The sequence below is a fragment of the Myotis lucifugus genome, unplaced genomic scaffold (assembly GCF_000147115.1).
Source record: "Myotis lucifugus unplaced genomic scaffold, Myoluc2.0 scaffold_94, whole genome shotgun sequence".
Classification (NCBI taxonomy): Eukaryota; Metazoa; Chordata; class Mammalia; order Chiroptera; family Vespertilionidae; genus Myotis; species Myotis lucifugus.
The window spans coordinates 2,765,123-2,790,832 of NW_005871142.1; the positions used below are offsets into that span (position 1 = coordinate 2,765,123).

The 25,710-nt window shown below is 45.9% G+C and overlaps 1 pseudogene; it reads left to right on the top strand.

Moving 5' to 3' along the window:
* The first annotated feature begins 202 nt into the window (after positions 1-202).
* Positions 203-25,710, top strand: LOC102430525 (annotated as a pseudogene).

Below are 25,710 nucleotides of genomic sequence, written 5' to 3' on the forward strand. Positions count from 1 at the left end.
CCCCACCCCTCCCAAGAGACCACCCCACTCAGACGAGAGATGACGTTCATATGGACTGAAGCCCCAAGAGTGAGTGCAGTCTTCACCTGTGCTCAGCTGTCCTAAAGCCAGCGGCCCAGCGCACCCGCACCCGAGTTGTAAGAAAGCTGGGTGTTCCCAGGACTGTTGATTGAGGGCTGCTCTGGGGAGGGAGGAAGGGGCGATGGCCAGAGGTGGGTGATCACCCTGCACTCCCAGCCTGCCCCACCACTCTTAGAACAGAGGAAGCCCTCCAAAGGACACAAGAGGCGCAGTATCCGTGAGGGGCAGAGGGATGTGGCGGGCCCTGAGAGCAAGAGCTACAGTAAGAAACTGAGCTCTATAGCATCACACCGCATGCAAAAGGCCAAGTGCACCGCGCACTTTAGATGGCTATGCGTTCATCCAGGTAAAATGACGAAAGCTGGTTTGGAAGTAGGGGCACTAAATGAGCCGAGTGCTGTTCCCACCGCCTGCTGCCAGCCCTCTGGGGAAGGAGGGCTCCCCGACACTGCGCAGAGACCAATGGCAGTGATCAGTCACACGGCCTCAGCCTGGGGGAGGCACCACACGCTACGCAGGGGCACCCAGGGCTGCGCTCAGGAGCACAGTGAGCCAGAGGGGCCGGGGGGGGAGGGGGGCGCCTGGGTCCCCCAGGAGGACGTGATGGGCTTGTCTGAATAATTCCATAGGCTGTCAGGGAGGTGAAACCCACCGGGTAAGGACCAGGTGGGGTGCAGCCGGTCCAGCTGACAGGAGCGGTGCCTTTCCCACTGTGTGGGGGAGCCCACAGCTAGGCCTCTGGGGTCCTGTGAGCCTCAGCAATGTCAGGGCAGCACTTGGCATTTCAGCCTTACAATACCAGTGGGTTCCTGCAGGGGGAGAGGATGGGATAGAGACGGGATAAACAAAAGACAAGGAAGGCTTGGTGGTAGTGCGACATGAACTGAGGCGTATGGATACCTCAGTTCTGTACACGTGAGGTCCTCAGGAATAAGTAACATTGTTAAAGAGAAAAAAACAAGGAGCGGTAAAGAATAAGGTTCAGATGTTGGGGGAAGGGACGGGCTAGGCTCTCAAATGGGACCCGGCTGCAGCCCTGTGTTCTCAGCAGAAAATGTTATTTGTTACAAAATGTCCTGGGAGCGATTGCCCATTGAGATAGCAAGCATAGAGGGAAATAAAACTTCAAACAGGGTTTAATGGCTGAGCTAACCCAATTGGGTGGTGAGGCAGGCTGCTCCGTGTCTGACCAGAGCAGGGCAAGGAGGCACTCAGCTGCGGGCCACAGCACAACTAAAAATGTGTTTTCTATGTCACTCAGACACCTTCCCCAAGAAAGATGTTAGAGTTACCTTCCGGAGTCCACAGGGAGCAAAGGGAAGACCTGGACGCCTAATAAAATGTAATGAGCCCCACCAGCATGGCTCAGTGGTTGAGTGTCTAACTAGGAACCAGGAGTTCACAGTTCAATTCCCAGTCAGGGCACAAGCCCGGGTTATGGGCTTGATCCTCAGTGGGGAGCATGCAGGAAGCAGCCGATGAATGATTCTCTCTCATCATTGATGTTTCTATCTCTTTCTCCCTCTCCCTTCCTCTCCAAAGTCAATAAAAATATTTAAAAAAAAAAAAGAAAATGAATGAAATGAGGCTATCATTTAAAGGAGAACTCACAGTTTTGGTCCCCAATGATAAAATTCAAGCTTCTAAATTAAGTCAGACTTTTGGAAATCTTTCATCTGCCATAATGAACTTGAAAGGTTTCCAATACCTAAATACTTTTCTAAGAAGATGGGTGATGATTTAATGAATGTGATTTTTGATAGCGTGTAACAAAATGTCTCAGTCAACATGTGGAAGATTGGCTTAATTCAGCCAACCAATGATTTCAAAATGACCAATGTAATAGTATGTTACAAAATTGTGCATGTGTAAAATTTCTGTTCAAAGGGCAAGACAGACCAATAGGAGAGTATAACAGAGTACAAGAGGTTCATTCATGTGATTTCAGATTCCATGGTATTGCTAGCCTTTAAGAAACCACCGCTGGTTGAGTTTTGGTATAGAATCACAGAAGAGTATCCACAATTATCTAAAAGATCATTAAAATATTCCTTCCTTTCCCAACTATATGCCTGGATTTCCTTAATTTACTTCAACCAGAATACTATGACTCAACGGTCTGAATGTAGAAGCAGATATGAAAACTGCAGTCTTCCATCAGCCTTATTCTGAAAGGAGTTGCATTTATGTAAAAAAAATTTACATTTTTATTAACATGTAAATGTTTATGATTGGTATTTTTTGTGTATTAATAATTTTTTACTTTTCAGTCTTATTTATAACTAGAGGCCCAGTGCACGAAATTCGTGCATGGGGGAGGGGGTCCCCACAGCCCAGCCTGCATCCTCTCCAACCCGGGACCCCTCAGGGGATGTCCAACTACCAGTTTAGGCCCGACTTAAATCGGCAGTCAGACATCCCTCTCACAATCTGGGACTACTGGCTCCTAACTACTCACCTGCCTGCCTGATTGCCCTAACTGCCCCCTCTGCCAACCTGGTCGCCCCCAACTGCCCCGCCCAGCCGGCCTGGTCACCCTAACTGCCCCCCCAGCAGCCTGGTCACCCCTTACTGCCCCCACTTCCGGACTGGTCGCCCCCAACTGGCTCCCCCTGCTGGCCTGGTCACCCCTAACTGCCCCCCTGCTGGCCTGGTTGCCCCCAACTGACCCCCCTGCAAGCCTGGTCGCCCCACGCAGCCTGCTGTTCAGTCATTTGGTCGCCACTCACTAAGCCCCCTGCCACCCTGGTTGCCCCAAGCAGCCTGCTGCTCAGTCATTTGGTCGCCCCTCACTAACCCCCCTGCCGGCCTGGTCGCCCCACACAGCCTGTTCAGTCGTTCATTTGGTTGCGATGGTCACTTAGGCTTTTATATATATAGATATGGTAGCTGTTAATAGATAACTAAAAGCTTCAGGTCCTCAATGATTTTGAAGTTGCAAGGGACTTGAGACCACCATGTTTGAGAACTGCTCCTCTAGAGGTATTTTGTCACCTCTGTCATTTATTCATCAAACACATATTGAGCCTCTATTACATGGTGGATTCTCAGTTGAATGTTGGAGTAATGGATAGTGGGGATGGTTGCACAACGATGTGAATGTAATTAATGCCCCTGAACCATACATTTAAAAATGCTTAAGATAGTAAATGTTATATGTGTATTTTACCACAATTTTTATAAAAGCAAAATATGATAATAAAAACAAAGGCCTCGCTTTAAAACAAACATCTTGGTTGCAACAGCGAAGATGGGTTTGCTGTGGAAAGGCTGCACACAGGGAGCCAGGAAAGAGGTGACCACAGTAGCCAGAGGAGAGGTGATGAGGCCTGGACTGGCCTGCAGCAATGTTGAAGAGTAAGAGACAAGACTTGGTGGCCAGCTGACCTGATCAGTGAGGGGAAAGGAGGAATGAGGATGACTTCCGGGGTCCAACAAGAAAGGAATAGCATCTTCGCCGAATGTTGAGAGGCTGATTTTGCAGATAAGATCATGAAGGTTTGCATGTGTTTTCAGTAAGATGCCCACAGAGCATCTAAATAGAAATGTCCAGCAGGCAATTGACGTCAAAAGCTCAGAGACGTATGTATGGGCTGAAGGCTTTTTTTTAAAAAGACTTTTTAAAAAAAACTATGGGATGAGGTTGTTTGGAATATGTATTTATTGTCTGAAGAGAAGGCAGCCTGAGACAGAACTCTAGGAAATCAAAGAACTGAGGACATTGGGCTCATGAGGAAGATCTAAAAAAGGTTTCATGAATGAAAAAGAGCCTCAAGAATGAATGAGGGAATGAGGAACATTGTCAAATGCAGCAGAAATGTCTGGTTGGGGAATGAGAAAATTAACGGTGACTTTAGCAATAGTAGTGTTCATGGATCAGTAGAAGCAGGAGTCCTGTATATTAAGAAATGTGAGAAAGTACAAAAATGGAGGGTATTAGCAATCCTTGGAAACAGTGGCATGAGAAGGGAGAAAGGAGACTGAAAGCTAATTAGAAGTCAACATGTGAGAGGAGGGCTTTAGGATTCCTGTTATATGTCTGTGGAGTTTACGGACTGAGACAAAAAGAACCCACAGAGAAGGATAGAATGAAGAGCCAGAAAACATCTCCATGGGCGGATAGCTGAGACAGCAGGGCCGGAGAACTTGCTCCATGCTAAAACCTGAGCCCGCATCTCGCTCTGGCCACAGGCTACAGGACGTGAGAAGACCCAAGCTGAGCTGACACTCCCAGATGCTTTTCCTCAAACTAGTTTTATGTTCAGTAACATCTGGGCTCAGCCCTATGGCCCCTCACGCCCACCCACCACCCCAGCAGCCCACAGCATTCCTTGGTTTCCTTCATAGAGAGTGGGTGCATGATAGAAATACAGAAAGGAGGACAGAGATGGGGGTGCAGGGGTGGTGGGGAGGGAAAGGTGGGAAGAGGATTGGATGTATACAGCTCCTACATTTGAATCCCTGCTCAGTGTTGAGGTGTGCAATTCACCTGTTTCTCTATAACTCTGTTTATTTTGAGTGTCATTCACCTGCAGTGACAGAAGTTTAGTCTCAAGCACCTGTTTTCCTCAGGATTGTGTCTGTATTCTGGGAAGCTTACACCATGCCAAGGGACTGGGTGGGAGGAAGCATCGTGCCCATGCTAATTTGCCATCACTCCACCTGGTGAACCGTTTTCAGGTACCACAGGTCCTCAGAGCATCCTCATTCCAGGCATAAGACCCTTTAGATATGAGTATTCTCTCAGCTTTCCTGTGCCACCCTGAGGGCTTGGGGCTTATTTGGTGCCATGTTGGGGCAGGGGAATCCTCCCAGACAGAATCACCAACAGGCAGACCACAGACCTCCTTCACCAGGGAGATCCTCTCTAAAGACCAGGAGTGGGAATCTCTGCTCTCACTCAGGGTGTCCTCCCATCTTGTCTACACACAGAGTCCTCCCCACTTCCCTCAAAGTATCAGCTTCTGGAAATGCACATCAAGACAATTCTTGATTTTTCTCTGCTGCCTAGATTTCCCATCCCTGTCCTTGGGGACTGAGCACAGAATAGCCTGGTTGTTCAAATTGGCTGAGTGGAGAGGGAAGGAGATCATATTTAACCCTATGGGGAGGTAAAACAGAAGTTAATGTCACAAAATGTTGTCATGTTGTACATCACATTTCTATAGCAGCAGTTCTCAACCTGTGGGTCGCGACCCCTTTGGGGGTCGAACGACCCTTTCATAGGGTTCGCCTAAGACCATCGGAAAACACATATATAATTACATATTGTTTTTGTGATTAATCACTATGCTTTAATTATGTTCAATTTGTAACAATGAAAATACATCCTGCATATCAGATATTTACATTACGATTCATAACAGTAGCAAAATTACAGTTATGAAGTAGCAACGATTACAGTTATGAAGTAGCAACGAAAATAATTTTATGGTTGGGGGTCACCACATGAGGAACTGTATTAAAGAGTCGCGGCATTAGGAAGGTTGAGAACCACTGTTCTATAGGGTGGAATGTGCAAGAGAATCCTTCATGTGTGCTGGATTTTGTGGGCAGCAATATCACTGAAGAAGCTGGAAGTAAATAGAGGATTTTGGAAACTTGAGAGAAATTGTATTTGGGGAGACATTCCTCCACCTCTGGTTTTGTCTCCTTGGGTGTCACTAAAGAAACCCAAATGTCAACTGGAAGCTGAGGGCATGGGAAACAGCAGGCCTGGTGAGGGGTATGGCACATACACTGTACGGTGCTTCTGGGCTAAAGGGTGCCCGTTTCTGAATTACAAAAAGGTGTCCTATCCTCTGGGCTGACACAGCCCAGGACCAGAGAGCAGGGAGGGCTGCATTCCAGCCTGACAAACCCGCTTGGCCAAGCGCTTTCATGCTTCACACAAACTGTATGACCCTTCGTGGGAACCCAACTACCTTTCATTACAGAACCATGTTGTATTGTAAGATAAGATTACAAGGGAACCTGCAGGAGGCTGAAGTTCCATACTCAACAATCATGGATAGTTAAGGGACTCAAAACACACAAAGTCAAGGTCACCAGACATGGGCTGTCTGAATGCTTAGTGAGCTTTGCTTTGTTGTTTTTGTCAAAGGGATCTCCACCTCTTGAGTAATGAGCCAAAGCTTGAGAATGAAACATTTTAAAAGTTCAATGCTCAAAAGCTTACTTGCTGCTATAAATAGTTTTTGCATGGCCATATATCTGATCCCCGATGTCAATGCCATGGGACACTCCATGAGGAACACATAGAACTCACCTCCCAAGAGTAAAAAATGATAAACAAGAGCAGAGAAAAGAATAAAGTTGTTAATCCAGCCCATGCCCAATTTTCTGGTAACTCAGATCCTATCTGAAGCAATAGCTGCTTCTAATCTATGGTGGTTGCATAGCTATCATAATACTTTCCACACTGGACATTTTAACTAGTGAACAGTGAATCAGGAAGCCTGTGCATAAACAGACGGTCAGGTTGAGAGGCATGCTCTCTCAAAGGAAAGCCTGTGCAAACACATACGGAATGACGAACGCCCAAGAAACACCTCCTGCCCCCGCTCACGATGATCTGGTGGAAAACTGCAGTGCAGGTTCCTAAGTTAACCTGATTCTAGGCTGCTGTTCACACTATGGGAGTGAACAGTTCAACCTGAGGAATTTTCCAACATCAGTTCTGAAAGGCACTGGTGACATGGCCCCAGGCTCTAGACATGGCCAAGAAAATGCCCCGGGGCGGGCGGGGGGCACATCTGTGAGGACTAGGGTTTGAAGTTCTCTGGGATTCATATGTCAGAGAAATGGTTCCATTCCAGAAGAGAGGTTATCTGGGCCACAGCCCAGCAATCGCATCTCAGATCAACAAAGGGCTCCTCAGTTTAGCAGTCTCTCTCCAGAACCAGTCCTGTGCAGCCAACAATTCTTTCCTCACCTCCAGCTCACTCTTCTGCACACCGTGAGGAGAGCCACCCATCACCATTCTCAAGGCAATGAGAAACAATTGTTTCCGTGTTTTCCAAATACGATCTCATTTTTCTCCTCCAGAGCATAAAGATGACATTTCCCAGCCTTCTCTATAGTTAGGTAGAGGCATTCGATTTGAGTTTGTCCAATGGATATGAGCAGAAGTGATGTGGGCCACTTCTGGGTTAAGACAGTAAAGGGCTGGTGTGCCTTCACCAGGGTTCTCTCGTTCAATGTATTTAAATAGCAGCATCATGCTATAAAGAAGCCAGGATCCCTGAGTTACTGCATGGAAGAGTGCATGCGAGAGAAGCCATCCAATCCACATCAGACTATGTGAGCAAGAAATGGAGCTGTGTTGGGTTAAGCAGCTGAGTCTGTAGGATCCTTTGTTAGAAAAGTTATTGAAAGTTACATTGACTAATACAATGGCTTTCCAAGATCAATAGATTTTACTGGCTAGGCCAAGGTAATTGAAGTTTTTCCCTCCAGTTATCCTGTGGACACTGCAGGCAATGGCTGTACCAGATGTGGGTGTTCAATTCTAAGAAGTCAAACTGTGGCTGAAACAGAAATAGCTGGTCTTAAACTTATCCTGGGTAGGAAAGGCACCATCCAAACATCTGGGAGTTACTCTGGTAATTATTCATCTTTGATGTTCATGTCCCATCTCTTTCCTAAGAGAGGCAGAACCTGCATCAACATTTCTCACACCCTCACCCCTTATAGCACAGCACAGGCAGCAGGGGAGAAACAGGTCTTGTGAGGACTGAAGTCTTTTCAATTGGAGGGAAGAGAAAGGTCCCTTTAAGATAAATATTTTAAAATTAGAAATATAAGATTAAGTACTGTGCCTTTGAAGGAGCCCCTGTGCAAGTGAGAAACCATGATGCCTACGCTTCACTAGCTTCTTAGTGAACCTTGCTCTGCCTTGTGCAAGGAAGGAGTTCAATTACCGTCCTTGTGGACAGAATGAGGTTCAATGGTTCAGCACTCATTCTGCCACTGGTTACCCCAACTTCTGCCTGCCTTTCTCAACCAGCCTTGCTCATCTGAACCACAGAACTCAGAAAATTAATGACCATTTTCCTAGTCTCCTAAGGATGGGACATAACTAACATCATTCCAAATGCATACAAGAGAAATTAGTTTATCATGTACTACTAGAGGCCCAGTGCACAACATTCGTGCAGTGGGGGGGGGGGTCCCCCTTGTCCTGGCCTGCACCCTCTCGCAGTCCGAGACCCCTTGGGGGATGTCTGCCTGCTGGCAGTTGGACATCCCCCCAAGGGGTCCTTAGCGCTGCTAGAGAGGCGGGAGAAGCTCCCGCCACAGCGCTGTGCTCACCAGCCGTGAGCGGCTTCTGGCTAAGCAGCGCTCCCCCTGTGGGAGCGCACTGACTACCATGGGGCAGCTCCTGCACTGAGCGTCTGCCCCCTGGTGGTCAGTGCACGTCATAGCAACCAGTCGTTCCGCTGTTCAGTCAATTTGCACATTAGCCTTTTATTACATAGGCTTGAGGCTGCTAGACCCTCAATCAATGAGTGAAAAGGCGTAGACTGAGACCCATTGTATAGCCAGCAAAATGTTAGGGAGGATGGGACATACAGAAATAGTGATACCCTAAGTGTTTACATTCTGATGGAGAAGATTCTAGTTTTGTACACATTATCAATAAAGAAGAGCTAAGTCTGCTTCTGGAAAATATGGCTCCTAGATGGTGGGGCTACTGCATGAGCCACCATGGAGGGGGTGGCTTCTATGTTAAGGACCATGATTGTGGAAGTCAGCTCAGTTGTCAGCCTGCCTCGAGGACAGAGAAAAAGGGAGAGGTGAACACTGTGTGCAAAGTCATGTAGAGGGAACAGGAGTCAAATCCCTCTGAAAAACATGACTAAGAGACTTTGGAAAATGTGAGGCTGGGTCAGATGTCAATGAGGGATTAAGGTAATCTTTCACAGAAGACCAGGCCAGCCATGCCTCTGAAGGAAAATGCAATCAGTGCCCGACTGTGGATTGTTTCCATGTGTTTATTTGTCAACAGCCTAATGAAATAATGCAAAAGCAGTGAGAATGTTCCAGCCCTGGATCTTCCAACTTGGGGTGCTAAGTAGCCCACCAGGCTTGCGGGCTGGGTCTATTTTCTTCCCCTGCTCCAGACAAGCCTTTGGGTCTCACAGCCAGGATGATAGGGTTTCACTTCCCGCATCAATCTTTACCTCCTTCTGCCCCAACATGCACAGAACTTGAATGTCTTATCCCCTTTGCTGAGGCCTCCTTCTTTTATGTAGAAAATCTAACTTTCCTGTCATTATAGGCTTGCAAAGGGGGCTTTTTATAAATATAAAAACAACTGATTTGATAGCAACGGAAAGGCCTAATGTTTGTTCCATCCATGGACCTACGTTCTGACCCTTTGGTATGATGGAGGGGATGTTACATTGGCAATCCTGGGCTCTATCTCAGACCAAGCAATGGTCTGACCCAGGATAAGTGAACCAATACTGGCCACAGTTGTTGACAAAGACCTGCAATTGGTTTTAAATGTTTTTAGTGAATTCATTAGGTTATAGAGATGGCTTTATCAGAGATGCTCTCCTTAAGTCGATCGGTCTCTTGGGGAGAAAAAAAAAAGTAATAAAATTGTTCAGAACAACACAGAACAAAACAAACACATGTTTGCCTGTCCAGCTTAATGCTATGTAAGACTGGGTCATACATTGGGAACAGGTCCTCACCTAGTCAGTGCCAGTAATTTATGTTCCCTGCTATTTCACAGAGAGCATTTGGTGAAATAACCCCTGCTCCTTCTGAGGCCCTGGTTACACAACCCAGTGTTTCTCTTGCTTGGTAAGCTCCAGATGCTTTTTAACCATCTGGGGCTTCCCACACACCCAACAATGTGTGTCCATTGTTAGAGAACGATTTCCCAGTCTTGCTCTTGAGAACCAGTCACCTCAAATCTTCATTCGTTCATCACTCATTTATTTATCCAGATTTTTCTGATAGGCATCAGAAACAGGTGCCCTGCCCTCAGGGAGTACACAGTCCAAGGGATGAGACAGAGAGATTAGTGGATGATTATGACACATGTAAAAAAAATTATATGGCAGAAGGGCATACCCAGGAAACACAGAAGAGGGCCTGTGAAACTCACTGTCAGGGATGGGAAGACCTCCCACAGTGGGGGAACACATAAGTCGAGTCTTGAAAGATCAGCAGGAATTGTCCAGAGAGAGAAAGTGGAGAGTGCTCCCTACATAGGATCACCAATCATTCCCAAGGGTTTTGTCTTCCTGGTCCCTGTGGGAACTGACCATACAACAGTTTACAATTATAACTATATTAAACCCTCAAAAATCCTTCCCTTAGATGCCAGCAGTTACCGCCAGGGCTGGCTAAGTATAGCCACAGTATTCTGACATTGGGTGGCTGTTGCTGATTCTGCAGACATCAGGCCCCGAGTCAGCCAGTCCCAGGGAAAACTCTCCCAGGTCCATCTCATTCTACAGAGACCTCCGAGCCCCCGTGTGTGGCAGGGGCTGTGTATTCCTGGTCATTGTATGGCGGGGTTAATGCCATTTACTGTTAAATTTAGACAAGAAGCAAGTGGGCCCCTGTGGGCCTTTCACCAGCTCGTGCTCTTGCCCACGCCTATCCTCCGTCCTCTTTTCTTTCCCCTCAGGGGTGTTGAAAGCCTTCATTTTCACACTGTGCTTCCCTGAACACAGGGACTCCCTCCTCCTGTCTTCTAAAATAGCGGGTTACGAGGCTGGCAGCTGCAGAACCCAGCTCTGCTTAGAGGAATCAGGGAGAGTCCTGAGGATGGTGCAAAGATGGGAGGTCAGTATATGTTCCCACATCTGCAGGCCATCTGTTTTGCCTGCAGTGAGTTGGGGATTTCTTCTTTGCTTCATAAGAACTACAAAATTAACTTGTCTGTGCCGTCAGTCACCAACTCTCCCAACGTGTCCAGTTCTTCTACCAACCAGACACCCCTCAGGTACCTGTTGCTACCGGGTTATGGACACTAGAGAAGTTCATTTGAGGTGAGAGATGGTCCAGAATCTTTTCTGGACCAACTCTCTGCTGAGAAAGACCTTGGGCATTGACATTCAGCCTTAGTACAGGGGGTCCTGCACTGAAGGGACCCAGCCGAAGAACTAAGAGATAACTGACATGTGGAATGAAGCACAGGGAGCTGGGGGCGCATTCCCAAGGAGCTGCAGAATCTAAGGCAGAGGAAGAGGACCTGTGATGGACAGTGGGTGTGGCCAGGTGGGTGGTAAGAACGAGAGGCGTTGAGAGGCCACAATGCCAGGCAGTAGTCATTCCAAAAGGAAGCAATGCCTCAAACAGCAGCACATGCCTCAAAGAGGTCAGTTAGACAAGACGTAAATGGCCTTCCACTGGATCCAGCAACCAGGAGGCTGCTGATGAGCTCAGCAAGAGCAGGTGCGGTTCAGTGGTGCAGGTGACAGCCAACTTACAGCGACTCAGAGAGGGACCAATGGTGGTGATGGCTGTACAATGGGAATTTATTTACCGCCACTAAACTGTACACTTAAAATTGTAAAGTTTATTTTACATATATTTTATAACAACAGTAAGAATAAAACAGCAAAAAATGGGGCAGCTAGGATGTAAGTGGGAGGTAAGGAAAGAAGAGAGGATGTAGATGGGAGAGATATGATATCATGAATTTCTGTTTTAAGACAAGAATGACTGGAGCATGTCCATAGACCAAGTGGGCGGAGCTGCTAAACATACACAACAGAAGACTGGATGGTTCGAAAAGAGGAAAAATGGGGGAAATGGGGAAGCCAAGGGCAAAGTAGAGTGACTGGCCTTGGAAAGGAAGAGGACCCAGCTTGTCCTCTGAAACCAGAGTGGGTGAGAGGAGGGTGTGGAGGGGAGATGACAGCTCTGAGGAGAGAGGGGGGTACAAAGGCAGCCTGTGTGGTATGGTGACCAAGCTCCGGACTGTGCTGGGGGCAGGAGAAGGCGTGCAGAGCTCTGAGGAAGGTCTGTCTTTTTTGTACCGAGCTTACCAAGTAACACAAGGGAATGAGAACATGCTTTTTCTGGTGCGTCATCTGTCTGCTCTGGGTCACTGGCTCTTGCTGTGAATTGGTCATCCTGTCTCCAGGTGCCAAAGTCTCCTCGGGAGGAAACCCAGACAAATGCTCCTGGACTCTCTAGGCCAGTGTCTCCAGGAACCTCAGGCCAACTCTGCTGGGGAGGAGTCAGCGGAATGTTGGCTGGACTCCCAGGCTCAGCTTTGGGCAACCAGACATGGGCCTGAGGGTGACTATGGAGATGCATGGGCAGCGCCTCCAGCAGAGCTGCTGGACCAGGAGGCCCCGCTGTCCCTGGATGCCATTTACTTGGGTTTCCTGTTCAGTCATCAAGGACAACACGCATGCAGCAGGCATCCCCAGACAAGGATCAGGATTCTCCCTTTGGCTTCTGCTCTGTCTCTGTTACCATCATGTGGTGGCTATGATTGCTAGCATCACTGTTATCAGCCTCATTATTATCATCATTGAATGTGACCCAATGGGACTTGGAGTCCAACATGGAACACTGATGCCACCCCAAAGCACTTTTCATCTTGCCCGCCTCATATGTTAAGTTTCGGTCTTATAGGATTAAAACCAGCTGAGGTCTGATGGCCTCCTCAGGCCCACTTGACTACCTTCAGGCGTCCTGCTGTGGTTTGCCACCCACAGCGGCGAGGGCCCCTCTGGGATGCAGACGGCAGGGGCTTGGAGAGGCTGGCAGGCGGGTGGTCTGGAGAAGCCTCTAATTAAAGCTCCTCAGACCTGCAGCCATGGGCTCCTAACCTCTGCTTCCCAGTGTCTGAACACGGTTCAAACCCCAGACCTCGGGCAAGACTCTGAGGGACAGAAAACCCCAAGAAACAAGAGAGAGAGGGAGGTTAAGGGGTCTTCCCTGAGGGAGGGGATAGGGGAGAGTTTTGAAGAGCAGGCTGGGTCTGGCTTACAGTCACGCCAGTTCTTCAGACTGCAGGCATCTGGGCTAACCCAAGAGAGGGGCGAAGGGAAAAGAAATGCTAGGCAGAGAGAGCCATCACCATGGTCTGGGCTCAACCAGCAGCACTAGGCTCCAGTTAGCATCTTTTGGTGTTCAGCCTTGCTCCCTCAGTGGTTTGACCAACCTTACAATGGCCTGAAAATAGATCCCATTGACCCCACCCCCACCACTGTTAAATAAGGTTATTTTTTAGCACATATTTTCTTGATATGGGACCCTGAGCTTGTGGATACCATGCTGCAGCCAAAACATTAATGAATCCTGGCTTGTCTCTCAATCGAATGTGGTGAATGGTTGGGACATAGCATTTACCCTCTGTGCTCCAGCATCAATATCATTAAACTCCACTGTCAGAATTGTCTCAGTAGGAGAGTGTGCAGTGTGGGTTTTGGTTGAAGATGCAAAGAACATGGGATAAGCTCTCCACTCAATAGACTTACAGTGATGAAGGTAAGTGTTCTTAGCCCAGACATTAGAGTCAGTTCTTTAATGTTCTTTGTATTTGTATTGGGGCAAATGGTTTTCCTGATGGGATTACTCCCCTAAAATGGTCATGGAAATCAGAAGGGAAATATACATTTTACTTTACATTTAAATATAAGTAAAATACATGCAATGTGCTTTATGTCTATAAATTGATATATATTACATATAGCACAACTACTTAAAATATGATGTATGTATAAAATATAACAAAGATTTCATAGTAACTATGGCAGAGGCAATAATGCTCACCATGTGGCCCATTTGCTCTCCTTGTAGCCTACTTCTGGTCAATGGATTCTGGTTAGAAATGATACTTGTCCCCTTCAGACCTAATCATAGAACAGCAGTTGTGATTTCTCTGTGTTTCTCTCTTCCTTTGCATTGATGGATAAGGGGTGTTCCAAATGGATGTGGCTACATGATGGTGGAGCACCCATTAGCTGGAACCCAAGAGCAGATCCCCCCTTCCATCCCACTTCTTTGCTGACTCACAAGGAACAGGTAATACTTTGTTGTGGTAAGCCACTGGGATCCTGTAATTAATTTGCTATCACAATAAATTCTATTCTGTCGTGGCTAACATAGTAACTATTCCTTGGAATTCTCTAAACCAAGCCTCAAGTAGAGTTTTAAACTCAGCATCAAGAGGAGCAGGTTTTAGGAGCAATGATTGCTTTCCATTAGTCTTTTCTCAAATTGATGTAAAAGTCAAGTAATAACTCAATTTTATCAAAAATGTTTAAGTACTTTCCTCTTAAATCTGAATAATTTTGTTTAAAACTCCAAACTCTTCCATGTAGATGAGATTTAAATGCTTTCAGCCCAGCCGTTGTAGCTCAACCATTGAGCACTGACCCAGGAATCAAAAGGCCATCGGTTTGATTCCTGGTCAGGGCACATGCCTGGGTTGCAGACTCGATCTCCTGTGGGGGGCATGCAGGAGGCAGCCGATCGATGATACTCTCTCTATCCGGTTATATCTCTCTATCCCTCTCCCTTTCTCTCTCTCTAAAAAAATAATAAAAACATTTTTAAAAAAATAAACAAATGCTTTCAAAATTCCTCTTTTTTTTTTAAAGGGATGAGAGAGAATCACTGATTTACTGCCTCCTGTCTGCCCCCAACTGGGAATCAAGACTGCATCCTGGACATGTATCCTTGGCCAGAATCAAAACCAGGACCCTTCAGTCTGCTGGCAGACACTCTATCCACTGAGCCAAACCAGTTAGGGCTTCAAAGTTTCTCTTATTTCTCAACTGTCTTTCAGGCAGAGGGCCTTACCATAACAACTGAGGACACTCCCAAATACAGTTTCTTAGAATTAGAATTATTAAATTATTAGAATTAGAATTAGAATTAGAATTAGAATTAGAATTAGAATTAGAATTAGAAGGCAGAGGCCTTGCAGTTGTGTTTCAGGTGTGTTACCGAAGGTACCCACCAGATATTTTTGTGACATTAAGATAATTAAACTAATGTTTATCATGTAAAAAAATAAATCTAAGAATATGAACAGAGCAGCGCTCTGCCAACTTCCTGGATTATGTGAGATAAAATGAAACGGTGAAACAAATGTTTTCCACAATTCATCCACCTGGCTGGATCCAAGTGATACAGGAGGAAGCAAACACTTTGGTGGTTTGAGCTCAAGACTATGAGCAGTAAGAATAATGGACTGCTTGCTAACTTCCTTACTTCACTGGGGTTTTAGGAGGGTTAAACTGGTTAAAACACTTTGAAGATGACAAATGTTTAAGTGCTGGGCATTATTATTATCTGAAATTATTACTACATCAATTGCTTGTGTAATCAAGTATTATTATTGGAAGCTCTGCAAGAAAGTCTAATCTTTGGAGATTTTCGGCTCTCTTTGCAGAACAAAGAGGCATAGGTATCATTTATCCTAAGTACTTTAGACATGTAGATCAAGAGTATCTAGACAGTGAGTGAGTATTTCTTGTTTGCCCATATTTCAACTAATAAGAACTTTGTATTTATTGGCATCACCCAAAAAGCAATATGGTACTTTGGGAAGGAAAAAAAAACACAAGATTTAGATTCTAGAATAAGGTGAAACTAACATGGAACCTACCCAAACATTTTCAGCTGAGATTAAACCCTCCTGGCTATTTGAATAAATTGCTCTTTAAGTAATTAAAACTGTAGCCTATGGTCTTTAGTAAATTCTAGTAATTTCTCTGTAGTCTGTTTCAAGTATTTTTCTGTCTGGCTTCTTTCCAAAGAGTACACCTGTGTGTTAGTTGAACAATGTCTTACTGAAAGATGAAATTAACTAATTTTGTTTGATTTGGATCTTGCTTAAAAGTCTGAAGTTAGATATTTATATGCACAGCCACATAAAGAATACTAGCTTAAATTATTCCACCAGGGACTATAATAAGATTTCCATTTAGCCAATAGAACATTAGAATATGCTTAGCTAATGAAAACGATTCATCTCTGTGTTTCTATCAAGCACAAGAGTGGGAGGAGGGGCAAAGAACTTCTAGTATTTTCATTTTCTTCCCTTCCATGCTACATCCTCTTCCTAAATTTATTCACTTTTATTTCTGAACTTTGAAAAGATCGTGATCTATTTTAATTCATGAAAACTCAATAAAACATTGCTTTGTCATAAAATAATGGGTCTTTAATGCCTTTGATCCACCCTTTCCATGTAAAATAAAAGCCTAATGATTCCTATTAAGTGGGGGGAATAACGTTTATTCCAATAACTACTTTCACTTTATGAGGGCAATTTAAGTTTTCACTTGTGCCCATTAATTATATGGGATGTCACAAATGTTAGGAGATGGGATTTGTTTATGTTTCCAATCTTTATCTCAATCACAGTTTTCTCTTTATACAGAATTAACACATAACTGAGTAGGGGTGCCAAAAAGCACCCTTCCACCACCTCCAGAGTGCAGGTGTGCGCAGTGAGAATCTGGTGCCATTCGAAACCATGCTAATTTCTGACAATCATACTTTCCACCAAGGCTGCGCCAGAATGGCCTCAGGATGGCCTCCAAGGAGCCCCCATCTTGCTGTCAGAACATACAAATTCTCCTGGCACTTAACATGTGGGCTTTACTGGGCCTTGACAGGAGGAATACTGCTGATCTCCCTGGCCAGGCTATCTGGTGCCTAACACAAGAGACCAAGTCAAGAAAGAGAGACAAAGTTCAGTTCAAGAAAGAAAGACGGCTTTTAATTGTATAATGGGCCTCTTATATCGCATCCCAAATCTTTTGCAAACTGCCTTGGGGAAGGTAATGAATGGTTGCAATTAAAAAAAATTCAACTCTACAATAAAAAAATAGAGAAACAAATAAATGAGAAAGATAAAACTAGTTTAGAAATAGGTATCATGTGAGAAACGTTAGGCAAAAAAGTAGAACATAATGCTTAAACAGATTGGAATGGATGGAAGAACCAAGTAGGCACTCAATATTCATGAAGAAGATGATACATCAAATTTTCATGAGGCACTAAATATTCATGAAATCTTTAGCCACCTGTTGGTGATGCCAATTTAACCTCTACTTGTTCTCAACACACCACTTAGTTTGGGGTGCTTGTGATGCAGCCTTAATATTTGTGGGACTCCAGTGACCCACAGAACTGATGCCCAAAGAGCATGAGTAGAATCTGCATCTTTGAAGGTCATATGTCCAAAACTTTAACCACACACATACAAGAAAAGCCTAATTGTATTGATATATAAAGAGCTCTTACAAATCAATAAGAAAATATAAACACAATTTTTAAAATTGGCAAAAGTTATGAACATGCAAGTTCACAGTAAAAGAAATGTGTTAAAGCATGTTTTAGAAGTGTATATGATCAAAGAGAGACATGAAAAGAGGGTAGAGTTTGGCCTTCAGGTACTCTCATAGCTGCCCTTTTATAGCTCCTTCAGCATTGGGGTGAGAAGAGGGAGAGAGAGGGAGGAACTGGCAGATAAATGCTGTGCTCTCTTCTCTGGGGGGTGTTGGGCAGGCAAGCCCATGCTGGCTCTCCTGAGCAGCACACATGTGCTTCTTTGGACGGATATGCATTCCTCTAACTCAGTGGTTCTCAACCTTCTGGCCCTTTAAATACAGTTCCTCATGTTGTGACCCAACCATAAAATTATTTTCGTTGCTACTACAACTGTAATGTTGCTACTGTTATGAATCGTCATGTAAATATCTGATATGCAGGATGGTCTTAGGCGACCCCTGTGAAAGGGTCGTTCAACTGCCAAAGGGATCGCGACCCACAGGTTGAGAACCGCTGCTCTAACTCATCAGATTCACCCCCCCAAAATGTACTAGGTATTGCGAGGAATGTCTTAGGATGCAAATTCGGATGAAGATGGTCTGGGGTGGGGCTGAGTTTCTGCTCACTTAGACATTTAGATTTCATGTAGCTTATTCTGTCCCAGCCCTTTCCATGGAACACTGATGTCTCTGGTGTGAGGGGTTTGCTACCCTAAAGTCACAGTGTCTCCCTCCACTAAATGGGGTGAATGGATCACTCCAACACTCTGTGTCACCTTTTGTCACACAGATTCAAGAGAAGTAAATGGCTACAATTCTCACAAGAGAAAATTCTGTCATGGACCCTACTAAGGAGATACTATTGCAAAGAATCCAAAGGACATTCTCTGGGAGTGGTTCCATGGCATGAGCCACAGGAATAGTATTGGGGTTATGGCCCTCCATCCCTCCTTCATTTCCCTCTTCATTCTTTTTCTACCTGATCTTTAACTTATAGCCTTGCTACTCACAGGGGAATTTGTTAGAAACATAGAAACTCGGCCCCACCGCAGGCCACCTTCATCAGAATCTGCACCCTAACAAGATCCTCAGGTTATTCTGAAACACATTCAAGTTGGAGAAGTACCAATTTATAAAATTTCTGGATTCTCCCACTCCCACTATTCACAGTCACGTTTATTTTTAGTGAGGTGGATCTGTGGGGGGAGGAGGGGTGGTAGCCCTATTCCTCTTTTATTCTCCTTCATCTGCACAGCATTTTGGTTCTGGACCCATTCTTTCTCTTTTTCTTCTTACCCTTTCTTGTGGCCTTTGCCCTTCTCCTTCAGTTGATAAATGGCTGTCCAGGCTCCTTGGCCTCACTTATCCCTCTCCCAGTGAGGCTGGAAAAGCACCCCAGAATCAGCTGTGGCTGGCTTGCCAGTCCCCACCCTGCCTCTTCTCGTGCCAGATGTAATCATTCCCAGAGTTCAGAGGTTTATGACTTGTTTCTTGTAGTTCCAAATGTGCGGTCAAGATGCCCTGGTGTTGAGTTGGCAGGACTAATGGCTTATTTAAATATTTTCCAATTCTGCTCTTTTAGAACACTTCTTCCACGTTGATATCGCTTGCATGGGAAGATGAATGTAGTGAAATCGTATGGCTCGTGTCTTTAAACTGCTGTACTGATTAAGTCACTATGCCGGCAGTTTCCACAAACTATGAAAGAAAGGGTATCTGTCATGGAGATTTTGCCCCCCAAATTTTTCCATAGGTTCTTGGATGCACTTTGTGATTTTGCTTCCTAAACGTGGCAAGAAATTATACAAGAAATTATATGTGAAGTCCAGAAAAGGCAAAGATGGCTTTCTGCGTTTCTCGGGTACTTGGGGAATTCACCGGCATCCGCAGAGCCCACTGCCTTTATATGAATGCACACACACACATACACACATGCACACACATGAACATATACATGCACATATTGCCCAAGCTTATTGTCCCCTTCAGAAACAGGAGGGAAAAAAAGGTTATCTCTAGAAAGAAAAATCAACTGTAAAACTGGTGAGGCTATGCCTCTTATAGGCATTAGGATATTGAGGACAATTCAGCTAAAATTGACATTTAAAACAAGCTGCAGATAATTTCCCCCCTAATTGAGTCAGCCACTTAGATAAACTGAGGCCATTTGGGACTTGTTGAAAGAATAATGGTCCCAAAGAGCATCCCTTGATGAGACAACGGTGACATCTGGACTCTCCAGACTTCTGCCATCCAGCGTGAACGTCTGTGCTGTGGGTCCATAAACAGCTCCATAAACAAGTTTATTTCTAGTCTGGTCTAGTCATGATCAAAGTTCTAAATGTTCAGCAAAGCCCATCCTGCTTACCTAACATCAACAAATAATCTCTCCAAAAATCTAAACCAACACTCACACAGGCAACAAAAGAGAAAAAATAAATTGGACAAAACTTCTGTGCATCAAAGAACACTGTCAATAGAGTAAAAAGACAACCCACAGAATGGAAGAAAATATTTGCAAATCATATATCTGATAAGAGCTTAATGTCCAGAATATATAAAAAGCTCCTACAACTCAACAACAAAAAGACAAACCCAAATTAAGAATGGGCATAGGACTTGAATAGGTATGTCTCCAAAGAAAATATACAAATGGCCTATATGCACATGAAAAGATACTCAATGTCACCAGTCATTAGAGAAATGCAAATCAAAATCACAATGAGATTGCTATAATTTTTTAAAAAATAAAAATAAATAGCAGGGGTTGGTGAGGATGTAGAGAAATTGGAACCCTTGTGTGCTGATGGTAAGAATATAAAATAGTGCAGAGCCCCTCCGGAAAACAGTTTGTTAGTACCTCAGAAAACTAAACCTAGAATATTTGATCCAACAATTCCACTCATATGTACATGCCCCCACAGAATTGAAAATAGGGACTCAAACATATTTAATGCCAATGTTCATGGTAGCATTATTCTCAACAGCCAAAAGGTGAAAAGAGCCCAAGTGTCCATCAGTAGATGGACAAAGAGATAAACAAAATGTGGTATACACACAAAACAAAATATTGTTCAGCCATAAAAAGGAATGGAGTTCTGATACATGCTACAATGTGGATGGACCTTGAAAACATTATGCTAAGTGAAATTAGCCAGACTCAAAAGAAAAAATACTGTGTGCCTATGCTTAAATGAAATACCAAAAAGAGGCAAATTCATAGAGGCAGGAAATAGACTGCCTGGGCCTGGGGGAGGGAGCAAGCAACTGAATGGGTAAGTCACCCAGATTCACAAGGGGAAGCCATGGACTCCCCTATTCATGGAAGGACCGGCAAGCTTTCCCTTGTCTGACTCTACATTTTCTCCTCTCGTTCCCTTCTGGCCTGGGAGGACTCCAGCTGAAAGGGCTCCCATTCTTCCTCCTGGTTCTCACTCTGCTCTTTGGCCTCACTAAGGAACAGTAAATATTAAAAGACAAAACAAAACTGAGAATTTCACTGCCAGGCAAAAATGCAAAAACACTTAAGGAATGGCCTGGGAATCTCTAAAGAGCCCTCCGTCTAGAGGGGAAACAAACAAAAAACACTTAACACATAAATACAGTCTGAGAAATGCTGTAACTGATGCATGCGTTTCAGAGGAGGGCGGGACTACCTGGGCAGGGTGGCTGTGGGAGTAGGGACACCTTCACAGAGGTGTCCTCATAAATAAACAACAGTATCTTCAGGGGAGAAACATTTGCCCATTTCAGTGGCACCACTAGTTTAGCGAATACTTTTATCTCTCATCATATAAATGACTTCAAATGTCAGTATTACTTAACATAGAGCATTGCTTTACTAGAAAAATGTTGATGTTGTTTGGGTCCCAGTTTTGCTCTACTTCCTTTGCTTTTTCACCCTGTTGAACTTTACCCTGGATTAAATGTCATCTGAGTTCAGATAAAGTTCTACCACCACCTGTGACCACGAATGCCTCCATGTTTTCACATAGAAATCTTGGCCAAGTTACTTGATTTCATACCAGCTGTGGCAAAGTAGGACGATTACCTAATGCAGCCCAACAAATAATGTGACAATTGTTTCAGGACCTGCCTTGATGTTATCACTGCTGTAGTTGTCTCATTTATTACCCTCTCCAGCTAACCCTCCTCAACCTACTTAGCTGCTCCATAACCTTTCCCTGTGAGCTCCCTCGATGATCTTACTGTACTTAGACCAAGGTTCTGCTTTGTTTGGTTTTCACAAGACATTTATGTGTTCCAAATAACTTTTTCCTTTTTAGCTAAATCAAGCAGCAAAGCTCCTGGAGATGCACTGGTTTGGGATACTCTCCACCCACAGTTTCAGGGCATGATAATCCAAGATCATGGGGATTATGATCAATGATGTATTGCCCTATTTTAGATTAGTAGTGGAACCAGACAGGCTCTACATAGAGCCTGCCCCCTCTGGCACATCACACTGAGTTTTTCTGAGCTGGCTGTGACCATCACAATACAAAGCAAGCACTCTGGAAGTATAGGAGAGGCAGATGATTACAATCTAAGGAGATACTGAAGACTGGAAAGATAGGAGGTGGAACTGGACCTTCGAGGCTGGGTAGAATTCAGAAAGTTTAGAACAAGAGAAAGGCCCACCAAGGAAATGGAACATCTTGGGCAGGACACCATGGTAGAGAAAGGCCCAGTTAGTTTTGGTGAAGACTGAGTTTTTTGGGTGGGGCATAGAAGTAGGGAAAGGGAAGTAATTGGGTCAGAGCTAGATCATGTAGGATTTGGGATGGCAAGTTGGACGTGGACTTTGTTATGGATGGAGAGGTTTTAAAAACTTAATAATTAGGATGCCAGCTGCTGAAAGGATGAGGAGGAGGAGGAAAGACATGTTGTGGCAATCAAGCTGATCAAACTGAAGTCAGGTTGGATATGGGAAAGTAGGAGTAAAGGGCTGGTATGAAGAATAAGAAAAGTCAAAGATTAGACAATGCATATCAAAATATTCTCCCAGTGCGAGATCCAAGGGAGGTAGTCAACAAATACTCATTGAAGTTGATGGTTCCAGGATTTGGAGTGTAAGTTGCTGGTGATGACATTTGCCAGGATCAGGAAAAGAAAACTGGGCATTGGCAGGAAGATCATGGACATGTATCTGAGGTGTTTTGGAGACATGCAGGTAGAGATGACTAATTGGCATTGGACTTACCAATCTGGAGCTTGGGAGAGGAGATGTACTCTTCCAGCCCTACTTCAGAGCGAATAAAAATAATGCTGGTCAAGGAAGTAGCTCAATGATTTGGTGTAATTTGTACTCACAAGTGCTGATTTATCATAAATGAGATTCCTTTCCATCATTATTACATTTACACTTAACTTCCTAAAGCCCCTTCTGTGTTCTAAAAGAGTTTGCTTTATGTGTCAACACAGGCCCTGGCTCATGCTCCAGCCCCAGATACAGGGGAAATGCAAAGCTCTCTTAACTCTGAGGGACCCAAAGGAAGAGTGTCTCAACTTGGCATAGCTCCTCTCCCGGGCTTTGCTCTTAGTAACTTGCATTGTAACAACTCTGTTAACACAGGCCACCATGCTATGAAATTCAAGCGGGATTGGTAAAAGACTCTTACGGTCTCATACAGTCCCTACGTTTTATCTTGGAATATGGTTTAATCACTTCATCAAGATTCAAGAGATTTAACTATCCAAAACCATTTCTTAGAGTGCTGATTTAACTGCTGTTGTATTTCACTGCCTTCCACACATGTTCTTGGAGCATTTTGACCACATGTAGCCAGATGAACTAGAGAATGAATTTCTAGAGTGATTTCTTAAGAGCCAAGAAGTAAGAATGGGGATTTTATTCTACAGTTCAAGAGGCACAAGCCCTAGCATGTCTGGAAACAGACAGAAGCACAGCCACATACATATGTTTCCCATTTGCCACCCTGGGGAACCTCTTCTACCTGTTCATTTTCTCTCCGAGGATAAAAAATGCAGACGCAACCTGGACCTTGGAAAGTGACTTCTGTGCCACAGTGGACAATGGTGTTAGGTTCGGATCTGCATCGGGAGATTTTCCAACAATGATGAGAGCCAGGTGTGTGCCTCCCGAGTCCTCTCAAAGCCTTGCCTTCTGTTCAGCACCTCCTCTCCCTGGTCTGCCTACAACGAAAGCCCCAGAGGAGGTTTCTCAGGCTTCCTGGTAAGCACAAACCCACCTTGGTGAACCAGAGCACGGCCACCAAGCCACTAGGCAAACTCCCAGCCAAGTCGGAAAAGGTGGGAGCTTCTACTGCGTATGGGAATACTATATGCTACGAGTCTCTCTAGTAAGAGATGAAAATAGACTCACCTAACCAGTAGAGTCAATGTTACCATTTCCTCCCCCTAGGGCTTTATTAGTCCACAAAGCTTATTTTCACCTTATATCTGAATATATATATTTAAAGCCAGCTACCATAATGCCGCAACGACCAGAACAACCAGAGAAACACCAGGCCTCTCGCCCAGGCTGGCCCGCCCCCCGGGGAGCGGTTAGGGGCGCCCCTAGGCAACGCGATAGAGGGTGCGAGTTCGACGGGGGAAGGTCTTAAGGGTCTGCGGGGTGGGGTGGTCGCCCGGAGTAGGTGTGGAGGGCGCTGGGGAAGGAAGGGGAAGATCCGACTGGAAAACGGCCCAGCACAGTACCTTTCTCATTGCGAACCAGGACGGCGCCGGCCGTGGACTGAATGGCCGGTTGTTTCATGAGTGCGCTTGGGACCGACATGTTCATGGCAGCGGCAGTGCTCCCGAAACTTCCCTGATTCCAAATAGTCAACAGCTATCAACGCCGTAGAACAGAAAAATCCTCTCCAACTAGAGGCCCTGGACCAACGCGACTGAAGGAAACACCGCTTAAGGAGAAGCTAGAGGAACCGGAAGTGTGCAACCAGAGGATGGTGGGATTGTGGAGGACGCCTGGGCGCCCAGAGGATGGTGGGATTGTGGAGGACGCCTGGGCGCCCAGAGGATGGTGGGATTGTGGAGGACGCCTGGGCGCCCAGAGGATGGTGGGATTGTGGAGGACGCCTGGGCGCCCAGAGGATGGTGGGATTGTGGAGGACGCCTGGGCGCCCAGAGGATGGTGGGATTGTGGAGGACGCCTGGGCGCCCAGAGGATGGTGGGATTGTGGAGGACGCCTGGGCGCCCAGAGGATGGTGGGATTGTGGAGGACGCCTGGGCGCCCAGAGGATGGTGGGATTGTGGAGGACGCCTGGGCGCCCAGAGGATGGTGGGATTGTGGAGGACGCCTGGGCGCCCAGAGGATGGTGGGATTGTGGAGGACGCCTGGGCGCCCAGAGGATGGTGGGATGGTGGAGGACGCCTGGGCGCCCAGAGGATTGTGGGATGGTGGAGGTCGCCAAGGCGCCCAGGGCTAGAAGGTGAGCCTGTTACTACATGTAGTCAGCCCTATAGTCCTCAGTCTCGGAGTATTTGGACGTGACTTAAGGCGGGAAATTGCTACCTTGGTTTGAAGCGGAGGACAAGAGCCGCGAGTAGGACCAGCTCTACGAGGAGCACACACGCACCTCCCAGGAGCTGCAGGTGAAGCACCGCAATCAAAGCCTCCAATGAAACCATCACGATCTTCGCAGAGCAGGGCCAGACTCCAGAGAAGTGCCGCAGGGAGTATCTGGAGCGCTTCCGGCGTGAGGGCAATGAAAACGAGATGCAGAGGATCCTGCTGAGCTCAGAACGGTGCAAGTCTCGCATCGCCGAGATCCACGAGAGCTGCAGGAAGCTGGAACAGGAGCTGCGGACACAGGCCTTGGACAACTGGGAGATCGATCAGCGCATGAACAGCCTGAAGCCAGACCTCATGCAGCTGCGCAAAATCCGAGCCCTGTACCTGGTTTGGCTCAGCCAGAAAGGCGCCGGGCAGAAGAAAATCAACGAGTGGTTGGGAATCAAAAATGAGCCTGACGACCAGTATGCACTGATGGAGGATGAGGATGACCTCCCCACCATGAGGAACGAACCTGGTATGTGGGCAAGATCAACCGCTCGCAGGCTGAGGAAATGCTGAACGGCAGGCGAGAGGGTACCTTCCTCATCCGTGAGAGCAGCCAGCGGGGCTGCGGTGCCTGCTTGGTGGTGGTGGACGGAGGTACCCAGCACTGTGTCATCTACCGCTCGGCCACTGGCTTGGGTTCTGCGGAGCCCTACAACCTGTACGGGTCTCTGAAGGAGCTGGTGCTGCATGACCAGCACCCCTCCTTCCTGCAACACAACGATGCACACTGGCACATCCTCCCACCCCCGCAGCCCGCTGACTCATACAGCGCAGGACTCCATCTTTCTGTCTATCTCTCTTCTTTGTGA